This window comes from Narcine bancroftii, chromosome 3 (assembly GCF_036971445.1).
Source record: "Narcine bancroftii isolate sNarBan1 chromosome 3, sNarBan1.hap1, whole genome shotgun sequence".
NCBI classification, from domain to species: Eukaryota; Metazoa; Chordata; class Chondrichthyes; order Torpediniformes; family Narcinidae; genus Narcine; species Narcine bancroftii.
In genome coordinates this window covers 136621271-136647174 of record NC_091471.1, presented here as the reverse complement: position 1 = coordinate 136647174, position 25904 = coordinate 136621271, and the positions used below count along the sequence as shown (strand labels likewise).

General features: G+C 40.6%; 1 long non-coding RNA gene across 3 annotated transcripts in view; it reads right to left on the bottom strand.

Annotated features, from left to right (window-relative positions):
- Positions 1-8262: 8262 nt before the first annotated feature.
- Positions 8263-25904, bottom strand: part of LOC138757604 (uncharacterized) — a 97349-nt gene continuing 79707 nt past the window's right edge. For all 3 annotated transcript variants that reach the window (XR_011353733.1, XR_011353732.1, XR_011353731.1), the window contains one exon: positions 8263-10076. This is a non-coding gene — a long non-coding RNA (uncharacterized lncRNA). The remainder of the gene's footprint in view (positions 10077-25904) is intronic.

Here is a 25904-nt window from a genome sequence, read left to right as displayed (position 1 = left end):
AAATGAGGTCTGTTTGGTGAAATGTTTGTGTTTGCTTGCAGCCCACACTATCTCCTTCAAAAACATATCTATATAAAATATAATATAATTTGTCACAATACTTTTCACCAACACCCTCATCTCAAAGCAAATGAACCTAAAGGTCCTGTAAAGTCAAGTCAAATCTTTGATGAGAGTCTCTGGCTGCTTGCATCCTTTTCCTGAAGTAAAGTAAAAACCCCTGGTATCCAGCACCTACAGGGATTGGAGAAGCTGGATTAGTGAGTTTACTGGTTATATAAGACTCTCTTACAATGTCTAACTAATACACCTGCATTGAATAAACAGTTTAAAAGACAAAAATACAATACTATACTCACACAGAACAAACTTGCATAAATATATTTTTCTCTATTTGAAGTCACTGTCCTTGAAAACATTGCACCATTGCTGCATCTGCAGGTTCCTCCCTATTTTGGCAATGAGGATGAAGAAAAATGTCAGTAACAATGGAACAGCTCAAGGCTGACCTCAATCAACAGCATGAGAGCTTTGAACTGATATAAGTGAAGCTAATGGATCAGTTGGCAGCAAAAATGTCTATTGGAGCTTCAATTATTGAGGAAGATGCAGATGCATTAATGAACTCTATCACTGAGGTTAATTATGACTCAGAGTCATTGCCTTTGGAAACGTGGTATAGAAAGTATGAAGACTTGTTTTCAATAGACTTTTCCAAGTTCACTGAGGCATGGAAGATTAGGTGGTTGTTGAGGAAGTTAGGCTCTCGAAAACATGAGCACTTCATAAACATTATTCTACCAAAACTTCTGTGGGAGCTCAGTTTCAGGGAAACACTTGATGTAATGACAGAAATATTTGGTGAACAAACATCACTGTTCAACATTCAGTATCAGTGATTAAAACTGACCAAGAGAGATACTAAAGATTTTGTGGCCTACATGAGTATGGTAAATCTACAATGCGAGCATTTTAAACTCTCTACGCTGACTGAAGACCAGTTCAAGTGTCTAGTCTTTGTAGCAGAAATGCAGTTGCACCAAGATGCCAACCTCAGAACACACTTGCTGGCCTGACATGACCCTTTGAAAATTAACCACTGAATGCCAACGCTTAATTAATTTCAAACATGGCAGCAAAATGGTGGAGGCAGCAAAATGGTGGAAACAGCACACCCATCCTCAAGTGGTGACCAGACAGTCAAGTTAGCAAACCTTGCTAGACCAAATAAGTGTGACCCGCCCAGCGCCTATTGGAACTACAACAAGTGGCACTATTCGCATGACTACCCATACAGACTGCAGCGCTGTAGTAAATGCAAGCGTCGGGGACAGAAAGCAGAATACTGTAGAAGTGGCAGATGGAAAACACCTGATAATTTAGCAATTAAAGCAACTTTCAAGGTGGAAAATGCCAAATGCAGGAAATATGTGAAAGTGCACATTAATGGCATCTCAATGAGGCTTCAAATCGATACAGGATGACATTACCCTAATTTCAAAGAAAATATGGAAACAGATTGGCCAACCAGAAGTGTCTCCAATCGAAAACACGACACGGAACACTTCTGGGGGGGATCCTGGACTTACTAGGCAAAGTTAACTGTTCCTTCAGCTTAAACGGCGCAGAAGGAAATGGATCATGTTACTGGTAAGATGTCCTAACCTTGATTAGATTGAAAGGTTGAATCTACTGGACTGTCCACTTAATGATATTTGTCATAAGTTGGAAGTGGCACATACCCCAACAGCGGCAAATACAGCACAAGAGTTGCTGGTAGAGTTAAAGCAGCGTAATGCAATGGTATTTTCTGAAGACCTCAGATCATGCACTAAAATAAAGGTGAAATTCTGTCTTCTGCCAAATGTGAAACGAACTTTCAAGCCAAAACGACCTGTGCCATCTGCAGCACTGAAAGAATTGGAACGGCTGCAATATGAAGGAGTAATTGAACAGGTCAACTACTCATCATGGGCTACACCTATCATGGTGGTGAAGAATTCGAATAGATCCATACGTCTATGTGCTGATTTTTCAACTGGTTTGAATGCGGCATTGGACGCCCATCAATACCCACTGCCATTGCCTGATGACCATGTCATGAAACTGAATGGTGGGAAATGCTGTGTGAAGATTGACTTAGCAGAAGCATATCTACTGGTGGAGGTTGATGCCGAATCCAGATAATTGCTAACCATCAACACACACTGTGAACTGTTCAAGTACACCCGTCTACCATTCAGAGTGAAGACTGCTCCAGCTATCTCTCAACAGATCATAGACACAGTGTTGAATGGTGTTCCGGGAGTTGCAGTGCACCTAGATGATATTCTGGTCATGGGAGCACATGCTCGAGAATTTTTTGATCAACTTGATTGTGTTTTGTCCCACATCAGAGACTATGGTTTTCAAGTGTGTCCAGAAAAATGCACATTTTTCATGAACATGGACGGCGGCCAGATCCTGATGCTATCAGGCGCATGCCTGCACTGAGAGATGTGATCACGCTACGTTCATTCTTGGATCTTATTAGACATTATAGTTCATTTCCGCTGGAGATGCATAAACTCCGTGATCCACTCAACAAACTCCTTACACAGGGTAGCAAATGGAATTGGACTTCAAAATGTCAAGAGTCATTTAATCGAGTTAAGACAATGCTCAATTTGAACTTTCTTTTGACACACTATGACCCAAACTGGGAGATGGTCGTAGCTTCAGATGCATCACAGTCTGTGGTGGCTGGAGTCATTTCAGACATATGCCCAGATGGAAAGCAAAAGGCTAATAGTACACGCAGCACACTCTTTAATTGCTGAAGACAAATTGAAAAGGAGTTTCTAGCAATTGTTTTTGGAATGAAGAAATTCTATAAAATGGTCTATGGATGGTAATTCACTCTTCTGACAGATCAAAAGCCACGATTAGCAGTATTTGGTTCAAAGAAGTGAATTCCAATTTACACGGCAAACCAACTGCAATGATGGGCAACTATGCTTCTTGGGTATGATTTCAAAATTAAATACCAGCTGTCTACAAGTATCGGACAAGCCATGACTCATTAGTGAACGGAAAACAGATCCAAAAGACATTCTTGTCGCGGAACTCTCGATAGAGTCAGAGGTCAACCAGGTACTCAAAGATGTTATTAACTCACTGCCTGCTACAGCAGAAATAGTCAGACAAGCAATGAGTGAAGATGACATTCTCCAAGAGAATATGCGTTACCATCATACAAGATGCCCAAAAGCTTGCCCAAGAACAGAAATTCATCTGTTTTTTAAAAGACGGGAATCATTAGAAAATCTCTAATGGCTGTCATTCATTTGCAGAAATTATTGTGATACCAAAAACTCTGCAATCAGCAATCCTAAAACAGGGGACATCCTGCAACAAATCAAGGAAAAACACTTGCATGAAGCTATGTTTATCGGCCTCTGATGAATGACCAGATTGAACAACTAACATGGTCATCTATCCGATGTGCCCTGGCTGTGAAATTCCCTATCAAGACGAATTTATATTCCTGGCCACAACCAAACAGGCCATGGAATCGTCTTCATGTAGACTATGCAGGACCAATTAATGAGGAGTACTATCTAATCGTAGTGGATGAATACTCCAAATGGCTGGAGATCATCATGGTAACCCGACCAACTGCATCGGCTACAAGTCCATGTCCAATCATTTTGATGCTGCTGCAACATTAGTTTTAGACAATAGGACACAATTCACGGCAGCCAACTTCGACTTATTCTGCAAACAATATGGCATCAATCATATTCACTTGCCTCTATATCATCCACGGTCCAATGGTCAGGCAGAACAGTTTGTGGATGCATTCGAATGGGCTCTAAACAAAGTCAAGGGGGAGGGTCCAATGGAGGAGGTCCTGCAGATGTTCTTGTTAAATTACAGGAGCACTCCAACCCACCAGCCCCTGGTGACACTTTGCCTGCTGAAAACATCTTTGGTAGCGAAACCTGAGCACCATTTGACATTATTTTCCCACAAAAGTCAGAACTTAGATGCAGAGATTTGGAAATGGAAAGACAGTTCAATCACCGGCATGGATCAAGACAAAGAATGTTTTGGGATGGACAATATATGCTGGTGCAAATCTACAAGATCAAGTCAGATGAGTGGCAGCTGGGGAGAATCCTGAGGAAGATTAGGGAGGTTTTCCACATGTGCAGGTTGGACCGGATAGATGGACTAGACATGCCAACCAGTTGCGACCAACCAAATGTAACCTCGCTGAGACTCTTGAGCAACTCAGCTTGGATGCTCTGTTGGAGACTTTTGAATTGCAGAAACCAATGACCAACCAAGCACAACCATCACAAGAAAATAAGATTTTACCCGCTGCACCACAGGAACCTGTACAAACAGTTTGCAAACAAGTAAAGCCCTTCCATGTGGACCAAGTCTCCACTCGTATGAGTAAAACACCTCAAAATGGGGAGGGGCTAGGACACCCTAATCAGGAGTGGGTGATACCACTGAAGCTATCAATCAACTGAATGGCTCATGAGGCTGTCTTGTGTAAATTTCTCACTTTGTTTTTTGGGAAAAGATGTAAAGAGAGTTCGGGTTTGGCTTTGGTGAAACTCTGTCGTTAATTCTCTGAGTGAACTCAGTGTTGAGTTAGATTCCTCAACTACGCGTATAGTCTAAATAAAATACTTAAAGCCTAAATAAAGCCTAAATAAAATACTTAATAATAAACCAAAGACACTTACTAAGCAGGGATAAGGAAACACTTTAAGAGAGTCATAACAAAGGCAAGTGGCATCACCCAGCTCTTCATCCTGGGTGACACCATTTTATTCAAACACAACTTTATTCAAACATCTGGTATGAGCAAAGCACATCCAAGACACTCTGCTGGCTGAATATTTGCTCGTATCTTCATCAAAGATTTTTGTGTTACTTTAGAGAACATTTATTTTATAATTTTAAGAATAAATAAAAATTCAAATAAAAGTTTGTTTATTTAATTTAAATGTATTTATTTATTTATTTTCCTTTTATTTTGCCAGCTCTTGAGGTTGCTGGTTGCTTGAATTCCAGATAACAGGGATTTAACTATGTGTGCTTAATATGCCTGTCAATCCTGAATACTGAGAAGTGTGTTCAAGGTGTGAGGTGTGTATGAGCAACCATGTTAAAGTATATTTGTGAATCCAAGAGTGCAGCCTTTGGTAGATGATTTTGATGCTTTTCTATAGCCCCAGATCAAAGCAGTCCTTCCCACTTCCACCACTTCTGCCCTTGAAGTCTTCCTGGACCATTATCCAGACATCCCTCTATCCAGATTTCAAGGCATCAGTGAAGAAGTGTGTCTCCTCCCATGCCCATGTTGCCACTGTTATTGTTAGTGCTGCATTATTACTTCCAACAACAGTTGAATTCAGTGCTAATTTCCCTTTTAAATCATGAGCCCAGGCTAATTTCAGCAAGGCCTCTAAAAGTTATTTGTGATTTACAGTCTTGACTGGGTAAAATATCACAAATGAAGTCCTCCAAGTGCTCAAGTTCTTACATTCATGAAAATAATGAGATAGCCCTGGGGTACATTCTCATAGATACTTAGTACCATCCTATCAAACATTTTTAACGATTGAATTTTAAGGCAGTATGTTGTGTACAATTTATATTCTGCTTCAATTTACTATGTTATTTTTGTGAAATATAAAGATTGGATTCTGGATTAAATAGCTTAAAAGTACAATTATTTTCATTTTTAAGTAAATTCTAACTCAAGTATGAAATGAAGAATCATATACTAGAAGTATCAGAGCTAAGTTTAGTCACTTTTTTTCCGAAGGTGGACATGAAAAACTCAGTCTGTCTTATTTTGAGTTCACAACAGAAATATAGTGACATGTCAGTATGATTACAGCTCTATGAATGTATCATTTAGGACTGAAATAGCAGCAGAGATAAATTATACTGTATTTTCATGAATGGACAATGATAAACGTTTCCATAAGTAGGCCAGGCTGATAAAACATTTGTGACATTATCTCTCAGGAATTATCAAGCACCACTATTTGTGGAAATATTTATCACATTCTCATCCCACCCAACTTACTTCTCTTTATACCACATGTTTGGTCAAAAAAAATCCTGTTATGATAAGAATGAGTCATTTTTGTCCATTTTATACAAAAAACTTTGGGAATATAAATAGTAGCTTAATAACTCTGTGATGACAAATTACGAACACTTTTCTACATGTCACAAAGAAAATGCCATTACAGAAAGAGTGAAGTTTGAAATGAAAAATAGTTACCACCATAACAGGTTTTAGTAATCCTTTGTACTGAAATATTATCCTCTTCTTCTCTTCAAGATAATTCAATCTTGGAGAAAATGGCCCAAATGGAAGTTTGGCATGGTGTTCTAATTTTAATGTCTGTTCATAGTTCCAATATTAGTTTCTAATTAGTGTCAGGACATGAGATAGCTGTCTGAAACATGAAGGCAGGTAACAGCACACCACTTTGGCCAGATCGAAAGCTGGAATCACATCAGACCATGTAGCTCAGTGTAAAATAATATGATACCTTTACTACTCAGCAACAAAAGTCAGCACATTTGATTCATAGATGATTTACAATTTCTTCTTCCATGTCCAATTGTTCCATTTTTAAAAATAAATAATATCATTTCATCTCTGAGAATGGGTAATAAATATTAGTTGATGGAATGGAATTCATTTGGCTGAAGATATGCATTCTGATAATTCACTGAATTTTTTCAAAAGGTTTATTTCCTGGGGGAAAAAAATTGGGGATTATGATAGACAACTTCAAGATGAACTCAAAGATAATTTCAGATTTGCTGTATCACGTAGGAAGTTGAATAAACATTAAATTAACTTTTATTGAATTTAATATGTTCAATCACATAATGATGCTGGCACATTGTGTTAGTTCAACTGACCTAAAAATGTTTTGCTACTTCCTTTCCTTTGTACTCAGCATCTGATAATTTTACAACCAAAGTAAAGTTCATGGGCTTTCTTAATAAGTGCAGTCATGCTGTGTCTTTGAGCATTAAGCATATATTCACCACAAATGTAACAGAATACATCTCAGCTGTTGCGACATTGATGAAACATTTCTTCTGTATTTAATCTTCCTGAAGACAATAAATGCTATTGTTAAGTACACTCACTATGCTTTTGCCTGAAGAATATGCGGATGAATATGTGTTCAAATCTACATGAGCTGCTTTCATAGCCTGTCTGCATCTATCCGGACTAAGCATGCCCAAGCCCAGGCATCATTTGCACTGCATCTGCACTGAGTGCATGCCCACACATGCTTGGATTGAACAAAACAGCTTTAAATATATTAAGTTTACTTTTATAGCACGGTAACAGGCTCTTTTGGCCCACAAGACCAAGCTGCCCAATTACACCCGAATTACTTACACCCCAGTATGATTTTTATTTGAATGGTGGGAGAAAACTGGAGCCCCCGTGGAAAACTCACACAGACACGGGGAGAACATATAAACTCCTTACAGATAGTATGAGATTCAAACCCAGGTCCTGATCGCTGGCGCTGTAACAGCATTGCAATAACCATTACACTAACCATGTCGCCATTGCTTGATTTGTAGGAAATATACTAGTAGATTTAAAATATAACAAGAAATCTAAAATTTATCTAAAATAATAGTATGTGACAGGAAAATATTAAGGTGGTTTTCATGCTCAGCAGCCCAAAGTCCATAAAATACTCCCAAAAGTGTTTAGGAAGAAAAATCTTTATTGTCTAGTGTAATCAGCGATGAAGCTGAGAGGTTTCCTACATATGTGTAACAACATAATCAGTGCTAATTTCTTAGTTGTCACCTTATCCCAGCCCCAGAAATATTTTATTGATTGTCTCCAAAACATAACAAGAGAGGAGCATCTTGGAAGTCACTCATTTTCATATTCAATATGTCCATGTGTGATCCAGGTGTTTGAACTGAAAATTTATCATACTTTATCTTAGTCAGTCTGTTACTTCCCTTGGATTACCTTGCTTTTCTCAGCTTTCCATTATTTCCAAAAGCTTTTTTGTTAATCCAAATTTACCATCACTAATTATTTTTTGATTTCACAATAAAAATAAATTAAGTTTGAACTTTTATTATCAGAATCTGTTTTCAGATATGTTTTTAAAAAAGGCTTTGTGCCTTGTGTATTTATGCTTTTTAATCCATGCAAATCCTTTTTGATAGAGCTTTGACTCATTGAGAAAACAGGAACTGTAATGATTTTATTTAACTTTTAGCAAAACTTTTCACTGAACGCAGTGCATACTTTCCATTTGAATTTCCACTTTAAACACAGATTTAATCACATGTCTATCCTCAAGCTCTTTACAGTTTGTGTATCCAATTCTGGTCATCTGGAAAAATGTCTTAACTCACTTTGCATCAGCCATTTCCCCCTCCTTTCATGAATGGAATAAAACAAAATAACATTATCTTATTATCTTATTATTTTCCTGCAACCAATTCTTAAGTCCTCTGCATTTGCCAACTTCCTTCCCCGACCCAGGGGCATTTGCTACTTGTTGCTATCAGAGGAATAATTTGTTTCTTTCAAAGATTCATTATTGCACACTTAAGCTTCAGATAACAGTAATGGTGAGAATAAAGGTCATTTAAGTGCACTTGCAGAAAGCTTTATTTAACTAATATCATTCAAAACATTTTTATCAGCATTACATATAGACTTCTTTCACCTCTTAACAGAGACTGTTGAAAGAAAAAAAAGTGATTTGTTAACACAGATGTTATAGATATGAACCAGATGTAGGCACTTATAAAGAGTTACATCGTTTCTTATTAACATTAATATTTGCTATTTAGTTATGGTATTTCCTGTTGTGACACCACACTCCAAAATGTTCAGCCAGTCGCTTAAAAAGATTTTGCAAACATTTTACAACAATTTGAACTGTATTTTGTAAAGCAATCCCGGTTCTCAAAAATTAAAAAAAACCCATCAGAACATAAAAATAGAAGCAGGAGTAAACCATACAGATGGTCAAAGTTATTGCATTCTTTGGTAAGATCATGATTGATCTACCTCAAGTAGAATTCCAGATGAACACAATCTCTTTAATTCTTTAGCACATACACAATACAATTGATCTTGGTCTTGAATGGAGTATTCACACCTCTCTGTCTTAGATATTTTCAATGATTCATGAATAATGAAATATCTTCTCATCTTAGTTTTTAATAGATAACACCTGTTTCTGAGATCTTGACTCCACCCATCATCCCAACACTCTCTCGCCAATGGAAACTGTTTTGCAGATCTCCAATATCACTTAGGGAATTTTAAAGGGCCAAAATGTTGATGTTTTATCAGTACTGTGCTTCTGGGATTATTTTTTTCCCAGAGTGTACACCATTGTACCACTCCACATACATAACCTGGGTTTTTCTGCTCACACCTTTGCATCTTCTTTTTTGGCTCCATCGGTCGTGGTCGACCATGGGTAGTGCGCCTCTGGTAGTCACTGTGGAGTGACCTCTCCAGGGCGCAAGCCAAAGCAGAGTTGATATGGAGATCCGTCTCTTGCCCATGCAATAGGTCTTTCTCTCCATGTTAATGACAGGTCAAAATGAACAATGAAGGTTGATACAGTTTGGTGCCAGCAGCATAGAAGGAGTTGCTGAGCACAGTTCTCAGTTGCCTTCGGTACTCTGATTTTTCCTCAGGGTTTACTCCCAAAGACTTTCCGATGAGCAAGTATAGCCACAAGGCAGCGAAGCTTTGAAATCAGAGTCTTCCCTCTCCTAGATGAGTTATCATCCTTGGTTAATGAGCCTTTTCCTATCAATGAGAACAGCTCCCCTGGGCTTAAGAACTATGCCACATGTGAAGGCCAGGAATTGGACTTGGTTCTCAGAGGCTGTTTGAATTACACACCATGAAGAACATTTGGAGCTCGCCCACATTACCACCCTTCGGCTATGACAAACCTTTGCATCTTTGATCCAATTTCCATATCAGTTTTACTTTGGATGATAGCATTCCCGACATAATGTTCCTTCTGTAGAAAAAAAAATAGACTCAGTTATACCAAGAACGACCATTACTTAACATTTCCAAGATGATTAGAACTTCACACTTTAATAAATGATTGGAAATCCACTAGCTCCCATTCACTCAAACCACACAATGTCAGATCAGTCATGGTCTACTATGAAGGTCCGGTCCTCTACTACAATTTCCCTTTTACCTGATCTGATCATTGCTACCCATTGCAACCATATTCCTCACCCCTCTCCCTGCAATAACATTACCCTGACGGCTGGTTAACATTTCCAAGATGATTAGAACTTCACACTTTAATAAATGATTGGAAATCCACTAGCTCCCATTTACTCAAACCACACAATGTCAGATCAGTCATGGTCTACTATGAAGGTCCGGTCCTCTACTACAATTTCCCTTTTACCTGATCTGATCATTGCTACCCATTGCAACCATATTCCTCACCCCTCTCCCTGCAATAACATTACCCTGACGGCTGGTTAACATTTCCAAGATGATTAGAACTTCACACTTTAATAAATGATTGGAAATCCACTAGCTCCCATTCACTCAAACCACACAATGTCAGATCAGTCATGGTCTACTATGGAGGTCCGGTCCTCTACTACAATTTCCCTTTTACCTGATCTGATAATTGCTACCCATTGCAACCATATTCCTCACCCCTCTCCCTGCAATAACATTACCCTGACGGCTGGTTAACATTTCCAAGATGATTAGAACTTCACACTTTAATAAATGATTGGAAATCCACTAGCTCCCATTCACTCAAACCACACAATGTCAGATCAGTCATGGTCTACTATGAAGGTCCGGTCCTCTACTACAATTTCCCTTTTACCTGATCTGATCATTGCTACCCATTGCAACCATATTCCTCACCCCTCTCCCTGCAATAACATTACCCTGACGGCTGGTTAACATTTCCAAGATGATTAGAACTTCACACTTTAATAAATGATTGGAAATCCACTAGCTCCCATTCACTCAAACCACACAATGTCAGATCAGTCATGGTCTACTATGGAGGTCCGGTCCTCTACTACAATTTCCCTTTTACCTGATCTGATAATTGCTACCCATTGCAACCATATTCCTCACCCTTCTCCCTGCAATAACATTACCCTGACGGCTGGTTAACATTTCCAAGTATCCCTCTTTCCCTGTCACATACTCAACTTCCTCTCCTCTATCATGGCCTCTGATTTTCTATCCTTAATTTCACTCAATGACAAATGCCACAAATGTTATCCCCATTCCTTGCCATTTTCACTCACAAGAACATGCAGCACTCTTTCAATATCATCCAAGACCTTGGGCACAACTAACATTTCCGACAGGTGTGTTTCCTGAGTTAAATCTCAGAGCATTAGTGTTTTATTGTTCTTGTGTATGCTGAATAAGGATCAATCATAATCCATTTTTACAAAATAACGGACTCCTTGACAGGTTACCTATGATAACTACTAGAGTTAGAAATGATGCAACAGACAACAATGAGAAATTGTTGAAAGATAAAATGGAAGGAACCCCTTGGACGTTTCATAAGTATGCAAAGGGTAGGCAGATAGTGCAGTAAAAGAGTGGAGTCAATTAGTGATGAACAAGTTAACCTGGCTATGAACGCATAGTTCAAAATGAACACTTTGTGTCTATCTTCTGAATAGGGTGAGTCAATCTTTACAGTGAATTTAAGAAGAAATAATGTGAAATATTTTAGAGTATAAATATAGAAAGCAAGGAAAAATAAATGGCTCCATCACTGCAAATGTACATTAATAATTGCTCAACTCAGATAAATCGTATCTCAAACTGTTAATTGAAGCATTGGAGGCACGAGAAGAGGCCCTGACCATTATTTACCAGTCCTCAGTACTGCAAATTAGCAGTAGGAGGACTGGGGAAATGTTTGTACAATTCTGCTGATTAAAAAGAAAGAAAGCAATGGATCAATTAAGAAAGACAACAGATACTGGAAAACTGGAGTAATGCACAAAATGTGGAGGAACTCAATGGGTCAGGCAGCATTCATGAAAGGCAGTCAATGCTTTGGGCCTATAATATTGACTGTTTATTGCCTTCCGTGGATGCTTCTTGACCTGCTGAGATCCTCCAGAATGTTGTGCATTACTGAAGCAAGATGGTATGTGCAACAGAGGTGATGTGCAAATTATTGGAAAAGATACTGTGATCATCATTTAGAAAGACACAGGTTAATCAAAGAAAGTCACTATGGATTTGTTCCAACTTTTTTCTGTTAATAAGGATGGTAAAAGAGACTAATGCACTTTGGTAAAGTGAACAGGACCTTCACCAATGTATTGATAAAATCCCACAAAGCTATAACCCACACGGTAACGGCCAGGTCGACAGGGAGAATGCCACCATATGGAGAGCGGTTACACTGGCTCTCCGGTCTAAAGGTCTCCACACCTCTCACTGGCAGGAGGTTCTCACTAGTGCCTTACACTCCATCCGCTCCCTCCTATGTACTGCAACAAATGCCACCCCCCACGAAAGGATGTTCCTTTTCCCGAGGAAATCCGAATCAGGAACCACTGTACCGGCATGGCTCACCGTCCCTGGCCCCGTCCTTTTGCGACGCCACGTCCGGCACTGAAAGAACGACCCCTTGGTTGACCGAGTGACTCTACTCCACGCGAACCCTCATTACGCCTACGTTGAGTTCCCAGTCGGGCGGGAGGACACTGTTTCGGTGCAGGACCTAGCTCAGGACGCGGTAGACCCAGCAAAACCCCCAACCCAACCTTCCCCAACTCTTTATTCCCCAGGCCCCGTGCCGCAACAAAAGGACCAACAGCACTCCAACGACCCGGGCCACCCTGCCGACAACACGACTGGGGAATTGAGCGACGGAGCAGTCGCACCCGACGAGCCCGTTGGCGATACCACCCCAGTGACCCCAATCCCAGCACCACGGTGGTCACGCCGGATGGTCAGACCCCCTGACCACTACAGTCCTTGACCTTCCCCTTCCTTTCATTCTCTCCCTTGTTTTTTGTTTTTTTTCCAGGGTCAGTTCTCCAAGAAGGGGTGAATGTGATAGTACAGATCTATCACCAATGTACATGGTGTATATAGTTACTGTATCTAGACTGTGCTTACAGTGATTGGCTGAGAGCTAAGCCATGCCTATTGTCTGGGCCTTTAAAGGGTTGTGTCCCTAGCCAGGTCAGATCATTCCGGACTGGTCGGCCATCTGTGAAGAGCTCCTGTCTTTTGCTAATAAAAGCCTTGGTTTGGATCAACAAGTCTTTGATTCTTTCAACGAGCTCTACAGTCTGCATTTTTAAAAGCATAAAAATTATACATATCATACAATACATTATCATACAATACATCCTTCATTCTATTCAATCATAGTTTTCATAGGTATTATCATGGGCACACTTTCTTCTCATCTACCTTTGTAAATTGCCACAGCTTTGAACTCTACAGAAGGGCTATCTAGTCTCCGATTATTATCATTCTCCAGATAATTGTGATCAGTCCAGTACTGAGCACTATTTGTTCAGGACACACTCCTGTGCCTATTTAAGAAGATGCATTCCTGCCATTTACTGTGAATCATTGTGTCTGCACTTGATGCAGCTGTCTCATCTTTTGTACCCTTATCCCACACATCATGCTTATATGACTGTGAACTATTCCAGGTGTCTGTGTGCCCCTATTCAGCAGTGCTCCACATCTTGACTTTGATCCTGTGACCCAGGGGCCACAAAGCCCTAAATAGTGGTGGTCATGTTAAAAGGCACTTAACCATAATAACATTTCTTCAGCTATGTTGGCAGTACAGATCTGATGATATATGTAGAGGGTTGTTGGTAGATAGCCAGAATTTTTTTTTAAATTAAGCTATACATTGAAGTGTGATACTTATCAACATTTTATAATCTAATGTTACCTCTTACTCTGAGTTCTGGAGGGGCAAGTCAAGTTTAAGTTTATTTGTCACATTATAACATGAGAAGAGTTCTTCTGCAAGCAGTCTAACAGGTTATCTCTAATATTCATACAGCCATGTAAAGTGCACAATTAATTTACAGAGCATAGAGATAAAATGAAAACATCAATTAGTTCAAAGCAAGATTTGCCCAATAGCAATGTGGTGGGGTTAATTCAGGTGGCAACAGGGAACATAAGAAATAGCAAGAGTAGGTCATTGAGTCTGCTCCACCATTCAATATGATCATGGCTGATCTTATGATAGGCTCATCTCCACCTACCTGCATTTTCCACATATCCTTTAATTCCCTTACTATCCAGAAATTTATCCAACCTTGTCTTAAATAAATTTACTGATGTTACTTCTACTGTTTCAATGGGCAGCGAATTCCACAGACTCACACCCTCTGGGGAAAAAAGCAGTACCTCCTCATCTCTGTCCTCAAATTAATACCCTGAATCTTGATGCTAAATCCCCTAGTTCTGGACTCCCCTATCAATGTAAACAGTTTACCTAACTCAATCTTATCTATGCCTTTTATAATCTTATATGTTTCAATAATATCCCCTCTCATTCTTCTCAATTCCAGTGAGTACAGTCCCAGATAACTCAATCTGTCCTCATACGCCAAACCCTTCATCCCTAGAGTCAACCTGGTGAACCTCTTCTGCACCATCTCCAAAGCCAGTACATCCTTCCTCAAGTAAGGAGACCAGAATTGCAGGCAAAACTCCAGAAGCGGTCTCACCAGTACCTTGAATGGTTGCAGCAGAATCTCCCTGCTCTTAAATTCCATCCCTCTAGCAATAAAGGTCAACATTCCATTTGCCTTCTTCTTAGCCCCCTGCACCTTCAAACCAACCTTTTGTGATTCATGCATAAGCACTCCTAAGTCCTTCTGCATGGCAGCATGCAGCAATCACTTGCCATTTAAATAATATTCTGATCTTCCATTTTTCCTTCCAAAGTGGATAACCTCAGATATGCCAACATTATATTCCATTTGCCAGATCCTTGACTACTCACTTAACCAATTTACATCTCTCTGCAGACTTTCCGTTTCCTCTGCACAATTTGGTTTTCCACTCAAATTAATATCAGCAAACTTAGATAGAATACACTCTTTCCCCTCTTCCAGATCAATTACGTATATGTTGAACAGTTGCGAGCTCAGCACCAATCACTGCTCACAACTGATTGCCAAAAACAGCTCTGTTCCCCAAATCTCTGCTTTCAATTGGTTAACCAATCCTTTATCCATGCTAATACATCAACCCCATTTTCATGCATCCTTATTTTCTCAACAAGCCTTTTTATGCGGCATCTTATTGAACACCTTCTGGAACTCTAGGTAAACAATGTCCACCTGCTCCCCTCTATGTATCATGCTTCTTTTATCCTCAAAGAACTCCAGTAAACCTGTCAAACACGACCTGCATTTTCTGAATCCATGCTCTGTTTGCCTGTTAGATCCATTTTGTTCCAGATACCTCATTATTTCTTCTTTAATGATAGCTTCAAACATTTTCCCAACTACAGATGTTAAACTGGCCTCTTGTTCCTTTTCTTTTGCCAACATCATTTTCTGAATAGTATTGTGACATTTGTTGTCTTCCAATCCACCAGGACCTGCTCAGAGTCCAAAGAATTTTGGTAAATTATCACCAAAGCCTCAACCATAACCTGCCATTTTATTCAGTGCCCTGGGATACATTCCATCAGAACCAGTGGATTTATCTATATTTAGACCCTCAAGTTTTCTGAGTACAAACTCTTTAGTGATAGCCATTATATCCAGGTTTTAAAATTCCATCCCATCCATGTCTTTGGCATGTTTAACATGTCCTCCACCGTGAATACCAACACAAAATACTGCAGTTATTCAAAGTCTCACCCATTTCCTCATTATCCAATATAAATTCTCCCTTCTGATCTTCCAAGGGTCCAACCTTCACTTTAGCCACCCTTTTGCATTTTATAAAGTTCTAAAATAAAATACGGTCTTTTTTATATTTTATGGCATTCTTTTCTCATAGTCTACATTCCCTTTTTTATTACTTCATGGATCTTTGTTGCTTCTTAAAGGTTTCCCAAACTTCTAGATTCCCACTGCTCTTAGTGACTTGTGAACACACAAGCTTTTATTGATGCCTTCCTTGATCTCCTTAGTTATGCAAGGCTGGTCCCCCACCCCCCTTACTGTCCTTGCTTTTAACTGGAATATGTTTGGCCTGGAAGTCAGCCTGAAGAAAACTGAGGTCCTCCATCAGCCAGCTCCCCACCATGACTACCAGCCCCCCCACATCTCCATCGGGCACACAAAACTCAAAACGGTCAACCAGTTTACCTATCTCAGCTGCACCATTTCATCAGATGCAAGGATCGACAATGAGATAGACAACAGACTCGCCAAGGCAAATAGCGCCTTTGGAAGACTACACAAAAGAGTCTGGAAAAACAACCAACTGAAAAACCTCACAAAGATAAGCGTATACAGAGCCGTTGTCATACCCACACTCCTGTTCGGCTCCGAATCATGGGTCCTCTACCAGCACCACCTAGAACGCTTCCACCAGCGTTGTCTCCGCTCCATCCTCAACATCCATTGGAGCGCTTACATCCCTAACGTCGAAGTACTTGAGATGGCAGAGGTCGACAGCATCGAGACCACGCTGCTGAAGATCCAGCTGCGCTGGATGGGTCACGTCTCCAGAATGGAGGACCATCGCCTTCCCAAGATCGTGTTATATGGCGAGCTCTCCACTGGCCACCGTGACAGAGGTGCACCAAAGAAAAGGTACAAGGACTGCCTAAAGAAATCTCTTGGTGCCTGCCACATTGACCACCGCCAGTGGGCTGATAACGCCTCAAACCGTGCATCTTGGCGCCTCACAGTTTGGCGGGCAGCAACCTCCTTTGAAGAAGACCGCAGAGCCCACCTCACTGGCAAAAGGCAAAGGAGGAAAAACCCAACACCCAACCCCAACCAACCAATTTTCCCCTGCAACCGCTGCAATTGTGTCTGCCTGTCCCGCATCGGACTTGTCAGCCACAAACGAGCCTGCAGCTGACGTGGACTTTTTACCCCCTCCATAAATCTTCGTCCGCGAAGCCAAGCCAAAGAAGAAAAAAATACTTTTGTTGAGCACTATGGAAAATCTCTGAATGTCCTCCACTAGACTGTCACTCCATATAGCCTGCATACCCAATTTATCCTAGCCAACACCTTTCTCATCTCCTTGTAGTTTCCGTTGTTTAGGCATAACACACTTGTTTTAGACTGAACTCGTGTACCCTCTATTTGTATGATAAGCTCACTCATATTGTGATCACTCTTTCCAAGATGATTCCTAACTACAAGATGAATAATTTTACATGTCTCATGGCACAGGACCAGATTCGAGACAGCACATTTCCTTGTAGGTTTAGTAACTTGCTATTCAAGAAAGCCATCACATATGCCTTCTAAGAAGTTCCCCTCAAGGTTGCCTAGACCAACCTGATTCACCCAATCTATGTAGATGTTAAAGTCCTCCACAATAACTGCTGTTCCGTCCTTCCTTATCTCCATATTTCTTTGTTTATTGCCTGTCCACTATAATGTTATTATTGTGTGCCCTATAGAAAACTCCCATCAGTGATTTTTATTTCCCTTTACTATTCCTAATCTCTACCCTAATGGATTCAACATTTTGCTCATTAGATGTTACATTATCTCTCACTATTTCTTTGACCTCATCCTTAACTAAGATTGATACCCCACCTCCCTTACCTTCCTTTCTTTCCTTATTACCTTATATCCTTGGATATTTAATTCCCAATCCTCTCCATCCCTTTGTACTGATTTGTGCCATAAGTTCACTGACCTTGTTTAGAACATTACTGGCATTCAAATAAAGTGCCCTTATATCCATTGTGCTATTAAAATCTGGTCAACTTTGTCTCTTCATCACTTGACTTCTATCCTCTCTACTCTTCATTTTATTTTTTTCTAACTGTTCCTTCTACTTTTTCCGCACTTCTCTGTTACTGCATCCATTCCTCTCCAATCTGTTGAACCCACCTTCCAATGTGATTCACTAGGATCTAACTCCCATCATGGTTCATATGGAGCCCATTCCCTTGAATAGTTCTTTACTTACCCAATACTGGTGCTAATTTCCAATGAATTGGAACCCACCTCTCCAATGTTAATCCTTGATCCATGCATTTAACTTTCTAATCTTCTGAATCCTGTGCCAATTTGCACACAGCTCAGGTAGTAATCCAGAGATGAAAACTTTGTTAGTTCTGCTTTTTAATTTGGTTCTTATCTCCTTAAATTCCCTTAGCAAAACCACTTACCTCATTATACCTACATTTTTGGAGCCCACATACAGTGGCATCACTAGGATTGGTGTCACGCAGTGTGGTAACTCATCATGTCACAACCCCCCACCCCCCCGCCCCAACAGATCTCCTCCCATACCAGACTACACAGAATCCTTAGTAATGTTTTTTACTAATAAGATTGTCTATTATCGCTACATTTCTCTTTTCTCCCCTCCTTGAGTTTTCTGAACCATGGTGCCACAGTTGGGTTGCTAATCCTTCCTATAGCCCTCACTCTTATCCATGCAAGGAGGAAGAATCACAGAATTGTGAGATAAGATCAAGAGCTGAGGCTTCTCCAGCTCTGTATATTGGATCCCACTACCTGTCTCACTCACAATTGACATCCTCTTGTTCCTGACCACAGGCTGAATTTGAGGCAGCTGTTCTAATGGATGTGACTGCCTCCTGAAACAAAGTGTCCAGGTACCTCTACCCCTCCCTGACGTGTCACAGTGTTTGAAGCTCAGATTCCAGGTCATCTATTTTGAGCTCAAATTCTTCAAGCAAAGCCTAGTCCTGACACTCACTGGTCTCTAAATCCTTTGCTCCTCCACTCTCCACAACAATCCCGACACTTTTATCAGTCTGAAGCTGAAGAAGAACAGAAGAAACCTTCTTTAAGTCAGTTGCTGCACTCTTTTAGCTTCTCCCCAATATGAGGAGGTAATCCATTCAAGTTTATTGTCATCTGATTGTACAAGTACAACCCGACAAAACATCCTTCTCCAGTTCTCATACAACCAGACATAATGCACATACAGACAAATAATGCATATGCAGGACAAGTGTAGGTGGCCACTTCTCTGAGACAGCTCCTGTCCATGGTCTCAAAGCAGTCTTGCAGTGAGCCCATGATCACCCTCTGGCCACATCCTGATCTCCTTGAGAACTGACTTAGTTTGATTTGCCAGTGGTCTGTATGACAGGGTTAGCAGGACAGATATGTGATCCGACCAACCAAGGTGGAGGCAAGGTGCAGCCTTGTTTGCATCAGGGAAGTTGGTGTACTCCCAATCCAGGGTGTTCTCTCCTCTGTTGGCAAAGATCATTCACTGTTGAAACCATGGTAAGAGCATTTTCAGGTTGGCATAATTGAAGTTACCAGCAACAATCATGGCACCGTCAGGGTGGGAAGTCTGAGCTTCACAGATGGCACCATAAAACTCCTTCGTTGCTTCACCCTCATGCCAGAAGGTGGAACGTAGACTGCGGCAATCAGCGTGGCTGTGAATTCCCTGGCAAGGGAGAAGGGACTGCATATCAACAAGAGGTACTCTATCTCTGCTGAGCAGAAGGTCTTCACAACAGAGACATTGGTGCACCATCTCTCTTTGATGTAAATACACAGACCCCTCCTTGAGTCTTGCCAAAAGCAGCAGTGTCTCTGTCTGCCCTGAAAGAGATAAGGACATCCAGTTGGATTGCTGAGTCTGGAATTATGTCCTGAAGCTATGTTTCTCTAATCAGTAGCCCTGTAGTTCCCTCTCGTTCAGATGCAGCCTCAGGTAATCCACTTTCTTCTCCAGCTATCTTACATTTGAGAGTAAGATCATTGAGGGTGCAGGTCTGAAGTCTAACCCTGATGCCGACCTGTTTTCAACACTTTTGCCTTCTCCATCCGTGCTTCTGAAGGCCTCCCATGCATCTCCTGTGATCTTCTCCACAGTTGTCAGCAGCCTGTATTTTCTGCTTCAGTTGGTTTAAACTGCACAGAATCTTACCAATCTGATCCACTAATTTGAAAGACCAGTTCGCGTTTTGTATTTTGTTTCCCAATCGTAGATATGACATAGTGGGTTGGGGATTTCACAGTTGTGAGGAGCCAAAGTGGGTGCTGAAACCTTGTCCACCACTATCTTGGAAAGGCCAAGAGAGAAGAGTGTGTTGGGGTATGATGAATGCTTAGGTATGTTGGTTGCCTTTCCTAGGCAGTGGAAGATGTAGGTGGAGGCCATAGAGAGGAAGAAAGTTTGTGTGATGTTCTGAGCAACTTTCACTACCTTCTGTAGCTTCTTTCAATCTTGAGGAGAGCAGCACCCACACCAAGCTGTCATGGATCCCGCAAGCATGCTTTCAAAGGTGGAGGTGTAGATATGTTGAAAGATAAGGGGATATGACAAACTTCCTTAATTTTTGAGAAAGTTTAGGCTTTTGTGGACCTTCTTAACTATTGCATCAACCTGCCTATTCCAGGTCAGGTTATTGACAATATTTATTCCAAAAAACTTGAAATGATTTACTCTTTCCACTTCATTGCTATTGATGAGGATGGGTTTGATGCTGCCCCTTCTCCTGAAGTTAAGGATCACTTCCTTCATCTTAATGACATGCAGAAAGATCTTGTTACCTTGACACCATTCAACTACACTTTCTCTTTTCTAAATTCTATCTTGTCCTTATTTGATACCTCACCTACTCCTGTGGCATCATGGGCAAACTTGAAAGAGGAGTTGGAATGGTAGTTGGCTATATGGTTGTGGGTGTGATCAACCAAAAGAAGAAAATTAAATCACTGAAATTCGATCATGGAATACTCTTATATTTAGGGTTGCCAGACATCCCGTATATACAGGATACGTCCTGTGTCCTGTATTGACTTTATCAGGACACCTTAAATGTCCTGTATTAGAATTTTTTCAAATTCAGCAGTTTAGAGCTGTATGATTTGGAATTTTCAATAATTTGATTTGTACTACTTGAATTTTAGTTCATTAAAACTAAAACGTTAAGTAACTCCACTATTATATTGAAGGAAGTCAAATATTACAAATAGTCAATCGTTTCGCAGAGAAATTATAGCAATATGGCTGCAGATTATTGGCTAACTCAGTTTTGCAAATACTTTAATGTTTTAAAAGAGCTTCATTGCAGAGAAAAAAAAACTCAGAATACAGGAGTATGTAATAAATGATCTGGTAGGCATTTTTTTTTCTAATCACCTCATCTGAGAATATTGGAAAGGGAGCAGAACAAAGCAGTTGTCATTTCAAGACAAAACCTATCACAGAGGAAGTAAAAGGAAGCCAGGAAATGATCAAGAGCTGGGGCTGCCAAATTGGAAAAATCAGGACTTAAGTTGTGCATTGACAAAAAGATAAACAATAACAGCTTGCATTTATACAGTGCACTTAACATGCTCCAGTTGCTCAATCATAGAACATAAAACCAAAAACTTTGTAAGCTGCAGTTTTGGGATGTGATTTAAAACGATGACTCACAATAAAATGTTAAGGGAATAAATTCTAGAGGTTAGGTCTGAAGCAGGCTTAAAGCATAGGTCTAAAGCATTTCTACCCATGATGAAACAATGAAACCTAGGATGTGCATTAGAACAACACAGAAATCTTGGAGGTTTGGTGGAGGTTGCAGAGAAAGAGATGGTGAGGACACAGAAGAATGAAAATTTAAAATCAATTATATTGTCAGACAGGATCCAGTGAAGCCCAGGGAGCACAGAGGCATTTGTGGATTGGATTTGATAAAGTTAGTATGATTGTACAAGTGTTTTAATTAACTGAAATTTATGAAGGATGGAGGTAGATTTGTAACATGTAAAAAAAATTATTGTGGGAAAGAGATTCTATTCATGCAATTATGCCTTCCATCACAGAATAGCTGGGATGGCTGACGTCTCAACTGATTGTGACAAATTTCCAAGTGTATCTAATAATCTCTTTGGCACACCTCTGATCACAGGCACACAATCACAAAAACAAACCTCATCATTACCTCTCTCTCTTCAGTAAGCCAATTTTGATTCCAATTTTCCCAGGATTGCATGGATTCCAACATTTTGGACCAATTTCCCGTGTGTGATCTTATCAAAGACCTTATTATGGTCCATGTAGATGAAATCGACGGCACTTTCCTAATCAATAGATTTAATTACCTTTGAAGAATGCAGCTAAATTACTGACCCACAACCTCTGCTAAAATTATCATGACTACCTTTAATTAATCTCTGCCTTTCCGAATGTAGATTAACTTTGTACCTCAATTTTTTTTTTCATTATTTCTTCTATCATTGACATTGTACTAACAGGTTTGTAATAAACTGACTTTTCCCTGCTATGCCTCTTGAATATTTGCTCCCCTCTAGTCATTAGATGGCAAAAATTTAGAAATGTCTGTCTGCATGTCAGAAACTTTCTTTCTCCTCCCACCACACCCACCCCATCCCAGCATTATATCAAACAAAGCACAATAGGCTTTTAATCAATGAAACTTGCTAAGGCATTCAAATCCTGTTAAGAGTTCTTGTTTTATGAGAAGATTGATTTTCTTTCATACATTTTCACACTCTCTCAGCATAACCTCAGAATCTGAAAATTCTGCAACAGAGCTTCAGGCTATAAGAAGTCTATCTCTTTATCTGACTTCTTACAATTAGAAAGGAAATCACTTGAATTGTTGGTCTTTCCTGCCCTGAGATCAATCCATTACATCAAGCAGCATAGAACAGAATCTGATAGAAATGAGAGGAGAGAGAGAGAAGAGATAGGAGAGGGGAGGAAGAGAGTGAGAGAGAGAAGAGGGGAATAGACAGAAAGAGTTTTGAAGCTGATATTTCTGAGCTTGGCTTTTCTTGGCTAAACATATGACAGGCTTACTCTGAGAGTTTATTGTGATTATGCATAAGTACAATGCACAGATACTCCAAAATTAGTTCTTGCTGCCATGGGGCGCGTATGTAAGACACACCAGCAACAATAGTATAAATTGCATCACGTCTGATGTGACAATGAAGCAAAAGAAAACCAGTACTGCAAGCTGCCTAGACTGAACTGCCTTACAGCTTGCTGGTCATCCAGTTCCATCTGTTATTGGTTAGATGGCTAATTTAGCTCTTTTTACACTAATTTTTAGGTATTTGTCAATCCTTTATGAACCAATAAACAATTCTATTCCTCATGAAAGTGACAAGAAGATTGCAAAATAAACAGAGGTGTTCTGCAAGCTCTCAATCCACTGCTGCAGTTTGAATTGTCTGCTGTCTCTCCGAGAGGTGCATGTTTGTGAACATGTTATTATCTGAAGTGCCTGCTAGGGTTCAATAACTAAAAATGTGTGAGATAATGGACATGTGACCGTTGTTTGAGCAATGGAAAGTGTGATAATGTGTTCTGGACAATACAAATCTTAAAGAGTGGTGGTTCACGAACATCTGCAGTTGGCATAACTGGAAATGCAGCAACGTAAGTTTACTTTTTACACACAGTCAGTAATTTGCTCCCTTTGGATTTTATGATGGAAGGAAAGTCATTGATGAAACACCTGTTTGGGCTTAGAAATGGTTGAAAAGGACAACAGTGATGTTCTTAAGCTGGTGTACTGGCACAATATACAAAAGTGCTGGAGATACAGCAGGTCATGTAGCATCCGTGGAAAGCAATAGGCTGTTGAATTTTTTGGGCCAAGGCTCTTCTTCAGATGTTCTGAAAATAATGTAAAAAGGTTGGGGGGGTGGTGGTGAGAGAAGAGAGGGAGAGGGAAAGGCTCACAGGCAAAAGCTGAATAGTGGTGGGAGGGAGAAGCAAAAAGGAGCTCGGAGGTGATAGGGGAGGGGGCAGGGCTGAGACATATTCTTAGATAGAAGGAAAGAAGGGAGAAGGGGTAGGAAGCTGAAGGCAAGTGTAGGGATGGGCAAAAGAAGAGAAAGAAATGAAAGGAGTCAAAGGAATGAGGGAAAGCAAGGGGGGAGAAAATAAAGAAAGGGGAAAGAGGGTTACCAGAAATTAATATTAACAGATATTGATACCATCTGATTGGAGACTGCCAAGACAGAACATAAAGGTGTTGTTCCTCCATTTTACATGTGACCTCAATTTGGAAGTACATGGGGCCATGGACAGACATATAGGTGTGGCAATAGCATGTAGAACTGAAGTGACTGGCCATTGAGAGTTTCTTGCTGTTGCATCAGACAGAGTAGAGATGCTCAATGAATTGATCCCCCAATCTGTGTCTGTTCTTCCCGACGTAGAGAAGGCAACATGTGAAACGCCTGTGAACCTGTGGAAAATGACCCCGACAGTTCACAAATGGTGTTCCTTCACTTGGGGGGACTATTTGGAGTCCAAATGGCGGTGAGGGGGGACAGTAAGGTGATGATGTTGCATTTCTTGTGGCCACAGGGAAAAGTGCTGGAGGGAGATTACCTTGAACCAATAAGTAGGCATGCGTGTCACAGAGAGTGATCCCTGCAGAAAGGGGAGGGAAGGGGAAGATGTGTCTGGTGGTGGGATTCCTATGCAGGGGATGGATATTATGAAGAATAAGATGCTGGATGTAGATGCTAGTGGGTGGTAGGTGAGGAAAAAGGGAACACTATTGTTATATCGGGGGGGGGGGAGGGGAGGTAATGTACCAAGGGCAAATGTGAAAAATGGAGGAGATGAAGGTGAGGGCTATGTTGATAGCAGTAGAGGAGAAGCTATATTTAATGAAGAAGGAGGACATCTCAGATGTGCTGAAATGGAAAGCCTCATCTTGGGAGCAGATGCAGCAGAGATGGGTGAACAGAGAGAATGGAATGACATCCTGACAGGTGACTGGGTGAAAAAAAGTCTAGTAACTGTGGGAGTCAGAGGATTTATAAAATATGTCAGATATTAGACAATGCTTGAATAGCTCATCTAGTTTATGAAATATTTATGAAATTCACTGCCTGTACAAACCAAACAGTGTCAACTAGAATCCCTGCAAAAGCAGAAGACCCTGTGATATCTGTCTCTGAGGACAACGTCAGAACATCATTCAAGAGGGTGAACCCTCACAAGGCATCAGGCCCTGATGGCATACTAGGCAGGGTACTGAAAATTTGCAGCAACCAACTAGCTGGAGTGGTTCATTGACATTTCCAACCTCTCAATGCTGCATCAAAAGTTCCCACCAGCTTCTAAAGGGCAACAGTTATCCCAGTACACAAGAAGAGCAGAGTGAGCTACCTCAACGACTATCACCCAGTAGCATTAACTTCTACTTTGATGAAATGCTTTGAGAGGTTGGTCATGGCCAGAATTAACATGTACCTAAGGTAAAGGACTGGACCCACTGCAATTCGCCTATCGTCACAATCGCTTCATCACAGACACAATATCATTACTTAGTTCTAGATCACCTCAAAAACAGCAACTTGTACATTCAGCTGCTCTTCAGTGACTACAACTCAGCCTTCAATACCATTATTCCCTCAGTGCTGGCCAAGAACCTACAAACTTTGGGTCTCTGCACCCCCCTCTGCAACTGGATTCTTGACTTCCTCATCGGAAGACCACAGTCAGTATAAATTGGAAACAACTCTCCTCCTCACTGATTATCAACACAGGTGCACCCCAAGGATGCGTGCTTAGCCCATTTCTCTACTCGTTATACATTTACCCCTCCATAAATCTTCATCCGCGAAGCCAAGCCAAAGAAGAAAAAGAATACACCCATGACTGTGTGCTGAGGCACAGTTCCAATGCCCTCTATAAGTTTGCC